A 15,028-nucleotide genomic window follows, 5' to 3' on the forward strand; every position below is an offset into this window, starting at 1 on the left:
AAACATTCTGTCACTTGCTCTCAGTGTGAGGTTTTTATTCAGCCCAAGACACCCTCCGTTTTTAAACACAACATTATTTTACATGCCACAAAGTTTAGAGTGCTATTGAATTATAGAATTTATCCCTATTTAAGAGGAATTAAAATGTAGACTATGCATTTTAGAATCAAATATGTGTACCTAGATCCCAGCATCATAGGGCTGGCAAATTTTTTCAAGTTCTTTTTGGAAAAAGCAATGACTTGGTTTGCTGTTTCTCATCTCTTTCTCAAATGTCAGGGATCTGGGCAAAGTAGTACTTAGCAAGTAGCCGGGGGATAGTAGCCACTGAATAAATATTAACAGAATAAATGAGTGAATGAAGTTTCCGATGTCTTAACTTTCAACTCCTGAAGAAAGCAGAAACTATATTTTGGGGTAGAATATTTTCTGTCCCATCCAAGTCTCTACATCACTTTCGGGTAGAATATTTTCTGTCCCATCCAAGTCTCTACATCATTTTCATTCAGGGGTGAAAGTGGTCTGGGCTAGAGGGTCCCCTTCTGGGGTTTATGGTTGGAAGTCTGGCTGATCCTGGTTTCCTTGGGGTCTGTGTCTGGAGCAGCCTGCTGAGCTCAGGGTGGAAGAAAGGAGAGGAAGCAATCTCCCCAGCCAGGAGTCTCAGCACCATTGTCCTCCCTAGAAACTGAGACAAAAAAGCAATTTTATGCTAATCAGCATACATGAAATGAGCATCTGTTTCAAATTTTACTTCTTTCACTTGGAAACACAGTGTGCAGTGCATTCCTCAGATGAGCCACACAGCTGGTGAGGCCTTTGCCAGGAATGTGTGCAGGCACTGGAGAACTTGACAGAACTGGCCTGGCCTGGCGATCTCTTCAACTTGAAGCCCTGTGCATTTGTGGGCAGTATTGCAGAGGGCTGTCTTTACAGAAATGAACCTAATATACTCACCTATTTGAGGATCATATGATTCATACAGGGGGTAGAGGGGTATTGACTCCAGAATCAGGGGCAAAGGAAAGAGCCTGCATTAGTCAGACCTACACAACGCAACTATAGGTGAAAGCTTCCAGAATAAGGCAAGTCCTTTGAAAAAGCAAAACACTCACACATACTCTGGGGAGCGTTCTCAGTCCTTCACTAGGTATCCCAAGCTCTTTAGATCTCCTCCAAGCCTCCTAGGCCCACATCTCCTGCCAAGATGGCTGTGAGTTCACCAGATTCCACACCTTTGCCTTGGCCCTCGTTCTTTCTGTCACTGTGATTGCCTTTTCATTCACTGACCTTATCTACTTCATCTCCATCTGTCAAAATCTCATGCATTCTTTTCATGGCCTAGATCAAAAGTCCCCTCCTCCCCCATGCAGCCTTTCCTGACTTCTTATATCAAGAGGGATTTGGTGTGTCTCTTCTTTCAACCCCTGTGGCACTATCTGAGAGCTTTTTTCTCACTGTTCCTTGTGCAATAGTCATTTTGTGTCATGTCATGGGTGTAGCTGAGGACTGCCCAATACTTGCTGCAGTTCCACGGCCTGCAAGGGACTAGGTTTGGGAAATAGACTCCCCTCTAGGTGAGGTTGGACACTAGGAGGACCATACAGATATAAGTACAGTTCACCATGCTGAACACAGAGCAATTTCTATAGTTTTCTTAAAATAAAAGACAGCATCTTTAATATTTAAAAGTAGTGAAAAGCAAAAAGAAGCTTGTTTAATTGTCATAATTATACAACCCAGAGATGCCTAAGTTAACATATTGAACTTTTTCCCCTTAGTGTGTTTTTTCGTCCCTTTGAATACATATATAATGTTTTTTTAAATGTGACCATGTTTTTTTCTCTTAATGATGTAATTTAAACTGATTTTCCTTCATTAAATATTCTTCTATAGATAACCTCTTTTCCCAATTTTTTAATCATGGAAAATTTCAAATATATACAAATAGAGAGAGAATAAGATAATGAACTCTAATAGTATAATGAAGAGTATAATGGTTGAATACTATGATGAATTAACATGTTCCTCTGTCCCCTGTATTTCTTATAAATTGATGCTTAAGTCTCAGAGTGTGGTCCTGGCACAGCAACACCAATACTACCTGGGAACTTGCTAGAAATGCAAATTCTTGGATCCCACCCAGATCTATAGAATGAGAAGCTTTGGTTGAGAATCCCATCAATCTGTGTTTTAACAAGCCTACTAGGTGATTTGAATACATCCTAGAGTTTGACAGCCTGTGAACTAGAGGTTGGTTCAGACTCAAGACTGATATTTTTAGCGTTACTACTTCATAGGTAGTGCTGTGTACTTCCATCAGGAGGCACATAATGCCTGGTTGTCTCTATTTTTGTGGCGTTTGCAACCATGAATGATCATTGCCTAGATCCAGTATTCTCCTTCTCTGCACTATTGACATTTTGAGCCACTGTGGAGAGTTGTCCTGTTCATTGTAAGATTTTTAGCAGCATCCGTTGCTCTCCACACAGTGGATGCTGTAAGTACCCCTTCCCCTCAGTTGTGTCAACCCAAATGTCTCAGACATGCAAATCTCCTCTGAGGGGCAAGATTGCCCTGATTAAGAACTACTGGCCTAGATTCATTATTTCCTTAGGTGACACAAAATGTTGATATTCTAAATATATCATTCAGTCTTCATGTATTAGCTGGTGTACTTTTACAAGGACAAACTTCCCCTTAGCAGCTTACGACTTAAAGTGAAGTACAATCAGTCCTATAAGAAAGGCAAGATCAATGCTTCATTTCTTTTCTTTTTTTTTTTTTTAGAATGCCACCTGTGTATTTACAAAAAGCATTATACATATACACACACACACAGAGGAAAAGATTGAGAGGATATGTATCACAAAGGCTCTGTTTCTTTAATTTTAAATGGGGCTAACATCAACTCAGAGTTATTGAGATATTTATCTTTCTTTTAGCATCTCTGCCACTTGTAGCTGAGTACCTGCCTCTCTTCCACCTAATAGTGGATGCCTTCATGTTCCTCACTGTGGCTTTCGTATCTGTTTAGTACCTTACAAAGCTCCTGAAAAATGTTTTAAAAAATGTTAAAAATTGTTGAAAAAAATGTTTAAATGAATAAAACCAGGAACTATATGAAGCATTTGGAATGTTTTGGAATGTACAATGTTGATATTTCTCTTCCTTAAAAAAAAAACCTTTCTGATTGAAGAAAAAAAAAAAATGAACACAGGCAGGCTGGCCTACCATCCTGCCACAGGTAAAAGACAAATACTCCAACTTCTTGAAATGAATTTCTTCTAGCTTGGAATATCAGAGAACATACTTATTTTGTAAGATTGCAAGGGATTTTTCACTTTCCCTGGGAAGAAACATTTTTTATGAGAGTCTACTATGGTATTTCAGCATTTGAATGTCTTACCTCACAAGGAATCTCAGTGTATTGTATTGTTCAGTCTCTGCTCAGCCTTCCCCAGCAAGGAAGGAAAGTTTGGAAAAGGAATGAAGGGAGAAACAAAGTGGAGAAAGGGAGGAAAGAGGAGGAAGGCGAGGGAGAGAAGAGGAATATTTGGGGACTGAATAGGTTCACTCCCCATGCTGGTCTGTTCTTGTTTTATGGGAACTGTTTCACCATCCCTAATTGTCATTGGTGTAAACACCTAATATGATGTTAAAAAAAAATTCATTCCTGCCAATGGAAGTAATAAATGACAGTACCCTAGCAATGGAATCCTGAGGTCTATATAAATCAATGCTTCATTTCTTTATTTACCAGTTTTAAAGATAATGAGGTGGTTCTCTGGGGTTGTCCAAAAATCACAATTAGAGTTTTGCTTTGAAATCTTTTGATTATCATCTTGAATTATGAATTTAATTACATTTAGTGTGTTTAGTTATTATTCTCATTGATATTCAAATTGTCCCAGCTTTGGCCAGTAGAAGACTCTTCAAGTTGGCTTAATCAAAATGGCTACAGAAAATGTAAGAATGTATTTGAAAGTCAAGTCAGCAGTAGTTATATCAGGGAAGACCGGCCCTAGGTGACACATTGTGACATTTTTAAAAAATTTACTTATTTGTTCCATCAGCAAGCACATATTAAGCCTCATCTTGCTGTCAAGCCCTGTGCCAAACACTGGGCATATCATGCTGGAGAAAAGAAGGTTCTCTTCTGTCACAGGTAGGGTGACCGGCAAATGAGGACACTTTTAAGAGGGAAAGGAGGTGCTAGTAATAATCACATTGGCTCAAAAGGCATAAACCAGGTCTGTCTTGAGCAAACTTACGGAGCTTACACTTTCCTGGCTGGAGGCCTCCCTCTGGGCTTTGTTTCAGAGCAGGATCCAAAACTTGGATTTGGGTATGACTGCTGAAAAGGGTCCTCATCCCAGCAGCCAAGTTGCTGGTCAAGTTACAAAGTACCAGGAAAGAAGGCAGAAGTCAAGTTATCAAAACCTTGGCAGCCCAAGGTCAGGGCTAGGCAAGCAGGAATGATGATGATGCTGAAACCCCAGTCTTTACACTAAAGTTCCCTGGATCCCTTTGATTTAAAATTTGAAGGTCAGAATTTATTGTATCTTATAGACTGGGACAAGTTTATGGCCAAAAGTAGGCACTAATGACCACAGTGGTAGTCAGAGAGGGCCTGATATATTGTGTACTTGTCTTATTTCCTCTCCTAGAAGGCAAGCTTCTTGAGATCTTGGGGTCTCTTTCTTTTACTCCTACAATGATCTGTCAGGCTGGGCTATTGGTGCAAGCCATTGAAAATATCCCGGGCAAACAACCAAAAGAAGAACATGCTATAAAGAACAAGGGAGATCACAAAATTGATGAGCAAGTTGGGAGACCAGGTTCAGTAAAAGAAGTATGTAGCAAAAAACACCGTTAAGGTCATGACACAGAAACAGTTCCATGAAGATCCTGGACTTCACTGCTGCTACAGGTGTGAATAACTCCTCATGTGTCCTGCAGCCCAATGAGAGCTTTGGTCATGTGAGGACAGGGCACCTCTGCCTCCATCAATTTCTGTTGTGGGAAGTAGAGCTGGGTCTCCCACCAAGATGCATATGGAGGGACTTTCCCCCCAAAGACAGGGAGTTTGATGCTTACTAGCCAAATACAATGTCAAATGTCCACTATATGTTTTTGAATAGAAATATCAAACAAAAAGGTATACATTTTTTACTGGTAAATTTCTGCACTGTTAGAGAACTCCAAGGAGTGGTATGCTTTCTTTTTGTTCACCCACATAGCTTCAGCTTTGTGCCCTAAACTCAACCTTTATTCCCCTTCTCTCCTAAGTCATTCAGCTGGAAACAATGGGCCCAGGAGCTCCACAGTTTGTAGAATGTTCAGCCAAAATAGCATTGGCTATGGAGGCATCATCAAACTGCCAGGAAACTAAGGGCAGAGGCCGTCTAATGGAGCCCAAACTCATTTGGTGCAGGACCCCTTTTTCCTGAAGTGCTTCCCTCCAGGAGAAAGCATGTCTTGAATGAAGCAGAATTGGGACACTTGAAATAATAACAGTAATTAACAGCAGGTCACATGTACCAAGCATTTATTGTATGATAGGCACTGATATAACCCTTTGTATAACTAGCTCTCTTAATCCTCATAATAGTGCTATGAAGTAGTCATAATTATTATCCACATTTCACGGATGAGGATACTGAAGTACAGAGTGGAGTAACCTGTCCAGGTTATGCAGCAGAGATCCAAACCCAGAGCCCATGTGCAATCAAAGAACCACAGAGCCTGCAATATCACCAGGTAAGCTGAGGTTCAATGATCGATTTGCAAAGCTGAACTTGAACCCATGTCTGGCTGAATCTCATGACAATTGTTGTGAACTGGCCTAATCAAGTTTGATTCATGAATAACTCTTAGGTTCATTTTGGTAGACAGTTGTAGCCACCAAAGAAGTTAGTGGTGGTTAAGTTAGCTTCTCTCCCAAAGCCTATTACAAAATTATAAAAAAGTAGGCCTCAGACTAAATTCCGTCACACATACAGATATTTACTAATATCTGTATGCTCTTTTTACACCCTGTCCTATAAGCTTGGTTAGGTGCCAACTATCTGTTCTTTTAAGTGTTCCAACCATACCTGTATGAAACATTCACCTGAAGCAGACACGGCAGCATTTCTGGGCAGTATTCTGTGCCCTTTAGTTGGCATCATAAAATCAGAAATCCTCCTAAAGCAATGGCTGGAAGTAGGACCAAATAGGGATCAAGTCAATTAGGGAGTGCCTCCCGCAAGGGGTTCAGAATATAGGCCTCAGTGGATTCCTATACCTTGTTCATGCAAGGGTGGGGAGTAACCCTAAACTACTTTAGCTCATCCCTAGAATCTTGAATGTTTCTCACTTCACCAATGAGAGATCATTTTCTAATGCTGATAATACCATTTAAAACACTAGTTGCAATAATAATAAACCTTTTTTGACACCTAGTATGCCAGTTAGCCATGTGTGAGTTGTTGATCAAGAATGACTCAGCATGACTTCCTCTGGTCTGTGTCTTTTCTGAGATAGCAAGAGCTGACCATTCCTTGATAGTGCATTCTTGACAACATGTGAGTTACAGTTTAAGCTACCTGGCACGACCATATGATCACATGGACTATAGTGAAGTATGTTAAAGCACTGAAGACGTTGCAACCCCTGTACTGCTGACAACTATACTGTGTTGTTGACAAGAAAAGTCTCAGAATTACAGAAACAGATAGGCAACAGTCTTTCCCCAGTAGTTCTATGTCCTTGGGCCTCATCTAACCTCTCATTTCATCTCTTGGAACCTCAGTTGCCTCATCTAAAATGGGAATAACAACAGCAGCCAAAGCTAACATAATGCAAGATTGTTGTGAGGCTCAAGGGAAATGTAAATTGTTGTTTTCTCATTATGTCTCTCTGTCTATGTCCTGTCTCCAGGTTCTTGGAACCACCCATTTAAGTTAATTTGATGATCGAAGTTTTATAAGCCCTGAAAATGAAAGAGTAGGTTTAATAATCTCCAATTCAGACTCTCTGTGACATCTAAATGTGGTGAAAAATGAAATTAAACAGAATATCTGTTTTGCTAATATAGGACTTGATACCCGTATATTTCAAAACATCCTGATAGTTTCCTGATTTTTTTCCCCCCAGATTTCAGCTGAATGTTGAATATGCCTGGTCTGAGCTTGAGTTTGGAAATTAAGCCTGCTAATTAACATGTGCCTAATCCCCCCTGTGGATCCAGGGTTGTGTTCTAAAAAAAAGTGAAAAATAGCTAATTATTAGGGCTTTGAAAGGAGATTTCAGACATCCAGAGTTTTCTCTCTTTCAGAATCTTTGGTGGCACAGAGACAAAGCACTTGAAAGATTAACTTAATGTTTCAGTACTATGTTTCATCCTTTGTTGTGCAAAAGGAAAGGTTTTGATTCTTTTTGCAAGGACGGAAATCTCTTTTCTCTGGAAATGCACACAATCAAGTCTGTCTCTTATTGCATTAATTTTATCAATTTTACTTTGTACAGTCTCCCTTTTGCGATTTTTAAAAAATAGAATGAAGTCCTTTTGAAACCAGTGTTTCCTTTTAATGCAGTTTGCTACCTGTTCTGTGAGTTCATTTCTTCAGTCTGTGAAAATAGACAAAATAATTCTCCACCCAATTGACCCATGGAAGCTGTAATAACCAGTTAAGTATTTGAAGTGAACCACCTTTGGAAAAGGAAGTCTGAAGTAGTTAACCCATTATCTATAGTGTATAAGTGAAGTTTTCGTTCATGAATTTGTGTTTTTATGTATTTATTAAATTAATTTAACACATGTGTATTGAATATCTTCTGTCAAGCACAAAGTGAATAAAATATAGTCCCTGCTGTTAAGGAGCATCCTGACGTGCTGAATACAGACTGCTCTTTTGCTTCCCTGTTTTTTCAGATTGTTTTATTTTTTGTCTCTGAATCTCCTCCATGTGCTCTCAAAAGTGAAGCTAACCTAGACTGTGTCAGCTGGACTCAAGACTGACTGAGCTGCCAGTGTGATTACTGACTATGGTGGGGGGCGGGGGGAAAGTAGCAAACATTGGTGATTTTAGATTTATTCCCCTATGAGAAAAGTTTTTTCTTGGCTGCTCAAAAAGCAAAATGTTTAAATTATTTCATTGTTTCAAATGTTAACAGTACAAATGTTTTTCAGTTTAATTCAACGAGTGTTTAGCAAGTGCCTGTTAGCTCTCCAGTGCTTGCAATTTCATTGCTTCATTGTTTCCTTCTTTCACAAAGGCAGTGGACGCTAGGTGTTGAATAGCATGTGTAATTCATGCCAAAATACCTGGATATCCTGCCTACACAATACTAATCCTGTGTATATTTGAAAGGTATTGTGCATATTTTATTTCCTATTTATAATATATCTAGATTATGGATTCAAGTTCTCTTTTTTTGATCCAGGTAAACAAAACAAAAAATAAAAAGCAGCAACAACAAAAACAAACAAAAAAACCAAAGGAATGGAGGTTTTGTGATTCAAAAAGCACAAATGTGCCCTGCAAGTCATTCTACTCTGAGAATGCTGCTACAAATATGACATCAATGATTTATTCATTCATTTTCTGGCTTCCAGTTGCTAAAATGCCTGCCTCTGGGCGTCTGTTCCCTATGTAATTACTGATCTCTAAAATCTTGCCTTTGTAAAAATTATATAGTTCTATTTCTGTTCAATCATCAAGTGTAAATGAAAAACTTTCCTATTGTGAAATTGCATTTGTAGAAGTAATAGCTTAAGTGGCTGCTGATACTTACTAGAGTCTGATGTGGTAATTGGTTAATTTCTTCTGGTGGCAATGGCAGTACTAGAGAGCACGAGGTTTGGAGTCAGTTTCCTCACCATCTAATATCTGCAGCACCTAGGAAAATGATTTCTCCACTCTGTTTCTCAGTTTCCTCATTTAAAAGCTATACTAACAAATGGAACTTTTGGTAAGAGTTTTGGTAAGGATCAAGTGAAATAATATATGCTATTGTAATGTGTAAGGAATAATCCAAATATTAGATGCAATTATCACCTTACTTCCAATTAATGATCATTCTTTAAGCTTTTAGGCACTAGTTGCCATGCTACACCACCTCAGGTCTTCACAACAAATTGGTATTGTTATCCCAAAATTAAAGCTTGCGTTCTTGGGTTCTATGACCTCTTCCTGCCTCTCTGTCAATGCCTGGACTGTCTGGATTCCATAAGCTTGCTTGAAGCTCTTTCCACGACTAAGAATTGTAGTCCCTATTGCAACTGCATCCAAGGAACATCTGCTCAGAGAAGCCAGTCAATATTGTGGAAAAGTTCAAAGAACGCAGATCATTGGTAGTGTCAGCTTTACAACCAGGAGGTAATGGCATTAAAGGGAACGGTCATAATACCCAACAATAGTGACCTCATTAACCAGTGATTTATCATGATGAAAAGACCTGTTTAACCTTTGGTCTCCACAAGCTTTTTCCTTTTAACAAAAAGATCTATTATTTCAAGTTGTCAGGAGATAATTTGTGAGTTGTTAAAGGAGAGATTCAATTACTATTAAGACAATTATCTGAAAATTGTACACACTGTGTGCCTACACAACAATTTTTGTTTTCCTCTTTTCATCTTTTTGGGAATAAACAACCACCAAAAAACCAGGGGTTTGATGACTCTGACCACAAGAAGCAATCGCAGTTGTGCCTTCTTAGGGCCTTGATGTTAACGTCTGATTACAAACTGGGCTTTCTTTAACACTAGTGTAAGAGAGACTAGAGCTAAATTAGTTCATTGGCATTTAAGGTGGCATGTCAAGCTCCTCTGTCAATGCTATGCAACATTTTTGGAGGGACTATTGAGGGATCAAATGAGTTGGCCGCTGTTGGGGGATATGGCAGTGGATAAGGCTGGGTTCTGTTTTTCAGAAGCTTCTACACTTCTGTGGGTATGTTCTCTAAGCCTATAGTTTTTAGAGCCCTCTAACAGTTCATGAAATGATTGTGTCTCTGTAGGGCTCCTGCTGGTTGATCTGATGTGGCTAGGGGCTGCTTCTCTCTGATGAGGAAACTGATCTAGACCAACATCAGAGATGGGGGGAAAATAGAAAAAGGTTCATATTTTGAGTTAGGCAGATTGCTTGGAATTATTAACTCTTCTGGGTAAATTTTGTCCTTCTGGTCCAGACTGAGGAAGGATAAAAACGATAACATCTGTGCCTCTCCAGATCTGGGCGTCTTTAGAGCAGAAACTGTCAGTTGTGACAAATTGAACACAATTGTATAGAAGCTTTTGTGAGGTAGACAAATGTCTGTCAAGGTCTCAAACGAGACCACCAAACTCAGTTCACTTGTGCCTTCTGTGTAATTTACACCCTGGGTCCCTGAGGTGAGAGACCGCGCTATTTGATCATATGACCACAGTAAATAACACCAACTGGAGAACTTTTTGCTGAAGGTGGTTAGAAAAGGTCTGGCTTTTGGAATGCGGTGGCAGGCATTACAGTGGCTCTCTCATGTTGTTTATTATGGACACAGGAATGGAAGTGATGTTTGGAATATGATCATCCTTGGTGAGAATTATATTCAGGGGTAAACCTGAAACCCAGATTTTGATTATAAGTTAAAATTTTTGATGCTATCTTTAAGCAAATATGCTGCTTATTATTAATGGCATCTAAATATCTGGCATATGCTTTGAATTTTTGTTCTTAAAGACTCATTTCAAATTTTTATATTAGTGCTATCTTGAGGAATACTATATAACCCACTACCTGATTTTAGTTGCTTGCAAAATTTTTTTATTTTTGTTATAAAAAAATATCTTTTCCAAAATCCCAATAAGTCATTTCTGATTTCATTTGGAGGAAAAGAGTAAATAATATTCAATTTTAACTTAAGTAACATCATTTTATAAATTTCATTAAAAGAAATAAATCTAGGCTTCTGAAAGACCTCTAGATTTAAGTAATCAAACAAAATAGTAGTGGAGGAGGGGAAAGAACTAATAGAACCCACTCTTAAACTGCTATTATTAATTTAATCAGTTTGCTTTTGAGTGCTATATACTTGCTTACTTCTATGGAAATTCTGAGGCAGCTTAAATAAAGACAGATAAAGTGAGAAGTAAAAAATTACAAAGAGAAAGGGTTAAGTAATTGTGAACCAGAGACAAAGTGTTTGGCTTAAACTAAAAGGGGAAATATGATCAATCACATATCTTCTATTTTATGATAAATGTAAGAACATGGAAAGTCAGAACTTTTTCTGAAAAAAACATTCTAGAAGAAAGTTCTTTATAGATGGTTGGGTTTTAAACCATTAGTGTCAAAATGAAAAGCATTCAGATCATTATCACTTAAGGTCCAGGCCTTCACATTTTAGTGGAGGAAATGCCTGCAAATTAGATCGCTATATAAACCTTGCATTCCACTACTAGAAAATATCAACAAACCAGAAAAAAATAAAGCTATGTCTATTTTCTTAATTAAAAAAATCTATAAGTAAATAAGTAAAATTGTAAGCAAAAAAGCTAAGACAATGGAAGAAACAGAGGTGTGTCAAGGCCAAGCTAATTATCTAATTGACTGTGGCTCTTTTGCAGACAATGGTCAGGCAGGCCTTTTAGGAATGGAAGTTCTATCCTTCTCGGATAACAGCTCCAAATGGGCAGTGAAAACCTTAATTAGTAGGAATAAAAACCTTGAGGAATTTGGTGTTTAGGTAAACTTAATGCTTAGATTCTTGATATTTAGGAAAAAGCTACTTATTTTGACTACCGTAGGTATCTTTCTACCATTTCTGGCACCACTTTGTTAGTAAGGAAGAAAAGACAATTGAATTTTTCTTCATAGTCATGGGTCTTACTGGCTTTAGGATCATCATTGTGAAGAGCAATTCTTATTGTAAGATAAGCTATAAATCTTCTGAGGGCACAGAGTCTACCTTGTTCGTCTTCCTTGTTACAGTGCTGAGCCAGAGCCTTATATATAAGGAGGTACCTGTAACTGTTCGCTAGGTTAAAGGGAAGTATTCAGGACTGGTGAAGAGGACTAGGGTAAGGAGACTTTTCTCTGCACTGACTCTGGCAACTACGGTGAGCGTTGTCGGTTTGTTAATAAAACCCTGACAAAATCTTAGGCTTCTAAAACTGGAAGAAACTTCATGTTGAGATTTGATGTGGTCAATCACACCCTTTCCCCTCTAATTGCAGAAAAAGTTGAGAATTAGTCACAGATTGCCAGTAGAGCTGCAATGGAGAATACATCTTACATTTGAGACCCAGTGGAATTTCTAGAATTGTTACCTTAGAGGAGATTGGGTCTGCAGGATGGACAGTGACCCAATCCAATTGCAAAGGAAACAAATAACACACACATAACTGTGGTTACATGGGAAACAGTGGAACTGTGAAACAGTTTAGTTTCACTGTCGAACAGTTAAAGTTTATTGCCTATTTAAATTCTTTCCATAAATTTCCATAACTAACCACTCATTCTGTTTCTTCCTAACTGCCTTTTAACTCTGGCACAGTAGTCATGAATTGGGTGCCTAAGATTTTTTTTCAGGATCATTATCTTGGCCCAACACAAACCGTGCTAGGGTGGCTGAGCCCACTAACATGGCTACAAAGCCTGTGCCAATGTCTGATTTTTGGTGTCAAAGGGCCGAGGGCTCCACCTTCAGATCCTGCTAAGGCCGCCTGATCACTGAAGGATTCCTTCAAACCCTTTAACCAATCATGATACCCCCATGCCTCGCATTGCCCCTAACCACTTCCCCATAAGTGTACCATCTTCCCCACTGTGAGTAAGACAGACCTGAGATGCAAATCTCCCATCTTCTTACATGGCCACTTTGTGAACAAACCTTTCTCAACTGCAAAGACATGTGCTTCAGTAATTGGCTTTTTATGGTGTGCAGGCAAACAGACATCATTCAGTTTGGTAACACACACACACACACACACACACACACACACACACACACACGGGCGTCTAGACCTTTTTCTAGAATAGTGCTTCTAGAACTACCTATGCTGAAGGACCAGGTTTTTTTTTTTTATTCCCAAGCCCTAACAGACCTATAAATTTGTCAAATGCAGTAAAAAAGAATAAAATGAATGAGAAAGAATAAAATGAAGAAAGCAAATACATAAAACACAAATGCCAATGTTTATTAAATTCAACAGATATAAAACTAAATTTCAATTCATATAATCAAACAAACAACATAGGTAAAAGAAAAGAATTGCAAAACTAAAGTTCATTAAAAGTGTACATATAGGGAAGTAATATACAGAGTTGCTGTTACACTTGCAACTTTTTACCACTCTTAAAAAATAAAAAATTGAGTTAAATAGTGATTCTCCATATTTAATGCCTATTGCATACTTTGAGTGAACATTGTATATATCAATATGATTTTTATGTCAGGTTTACTGAGTTATAATTTACAAACAGCAAAATTTATGCCTTTTAGGAATATAGTTTTCTTATTTGTTTTGTTAAATCAGAAACTCTTGGGGATAGGGCACAGATTTTTTATTAATTTTTAAAAATTTTTACTGTTTATATATAGACATTAGGCACAGAGCTGATCATCAGCAACTGTGCCAAAGATGTGATTATCAGATCAATACTATCAGCATGCCACTATCTCACATTACAATTGTTCTCCTGTCCCACACCCAACATCTCCCCATCTCCCTCCTCATCACCATCCCTGGCAACCCTAGCTAGATCCGTTCTCTCCCTCTGCAAGTCCAACATACCACTGTGGTCTTTCTTTCCTTCCTTCTTCCTCTCTTAGCTCCCACTTATGAGAGAGGACATGCAGTATTTTTCCCTCTGTGCCTGGCTTATTTCACTTAATGTTAAGTTTCTCCAAGCTCATCCATGATGCTGCAAATGGCAGAATTTCATTCTTTTTTATGGTTGGGTAGCAGTCCATGGTGTATACACACATCTTCCCTATTCAATCGTCCATCAATACACATTTAGGTTGGTTCCATAGCCTGATTACTATGAACAGACTTGCGATAAATGTGGAAGTGCAGGTATCCCTTCAACATGATGATTTTCATTCCTTTGGGTATATACCCAGCAGTGGGATTGCTGGATCATATGGTAGATATATGAGTAGTTGCTTGAGAAACTTTCATACTGTTTTCCTTAGTGGCTGTACTTATTTGCTTTCCTACCAACAGTGTAGAAGAGTTCTCCTTTCTCAGCATCCTCACCAGCATTTGCTATTCTCAGTTCTTTTCATTATGGCCAGTCTCACTGGGGTGAGATAATATCTCAACGTTGTTTTAATTTGCTTTTCCCTGATGATTAGTGATATTGAGCATTTTTTCAAGTACCTGTTGGCCATGTATATGTCTTACTTCGAAAAATGTCTATTCAGCTCATTTGCCCATTTCTTTTTTTAAAAAAAATAAAGACTGGTAAGGGGATCTTAACCCTTGACTTGGTGTTGTCAGCACCACGCTCTCCCAAGTGAGCTAACTGGCCGTCCCTATATAGGGATCCAAACCCTTGGCCTTGGTGTTATCAGCACCACTGTCTCCCAAGTGAGCTCCAGGCCGGCCCCATCATTTGCCCATTTCTTAATTGGGTTATTTGTTTTTTTAATGTGTAGTTGTTTGAATTCTTTGTATATTCTGGATATTAATCCCTTGTTGGTTATATAGTTGCAAATATTTTCTCTCATTCTGTAGGTTGTTTTTTCACTCTGTTGATTGTTTCCTTTGCTGTGCAGAAGCTTTTTAGTTTGATAGAATCCCATTTATTTATCTTTTCTTTTGTTGCTTATGCTTTTGGGGACTTATTCATGAAGTCTTTGCTCAGTCCTACTTCCTGAAATGTTTCCCCTATGTTTTCCATTAGTAGTATTATAGTTTCAGGTCTTAAACTTAGGTCTTTTATCCATGTTGAGTTGATTTTGGTGTATGGTGAGAGGTGTGGGCCTAGTTTCATTCTTCTACATATGGATGTCCAATTTTCCCAGCATTATTTATTGAAGAGGCAGTCTTTTCCCC

The sequence above is a fragment of the Cynocephalus volans genome, chromosome 4 (genome assembly GCF_027409185.1).
Source record: "Cynocephalus volans isolate mCynVol1 chromosome 4, mCynVol1.pri, whole genome shotgun sequence".
Lineage (NCBI taxonomy): Eukaryota > Metazoa > Chordata > Mammalia > Dermoptera > Cynocephalidae > Cynocephalus > Cynocephalus volans.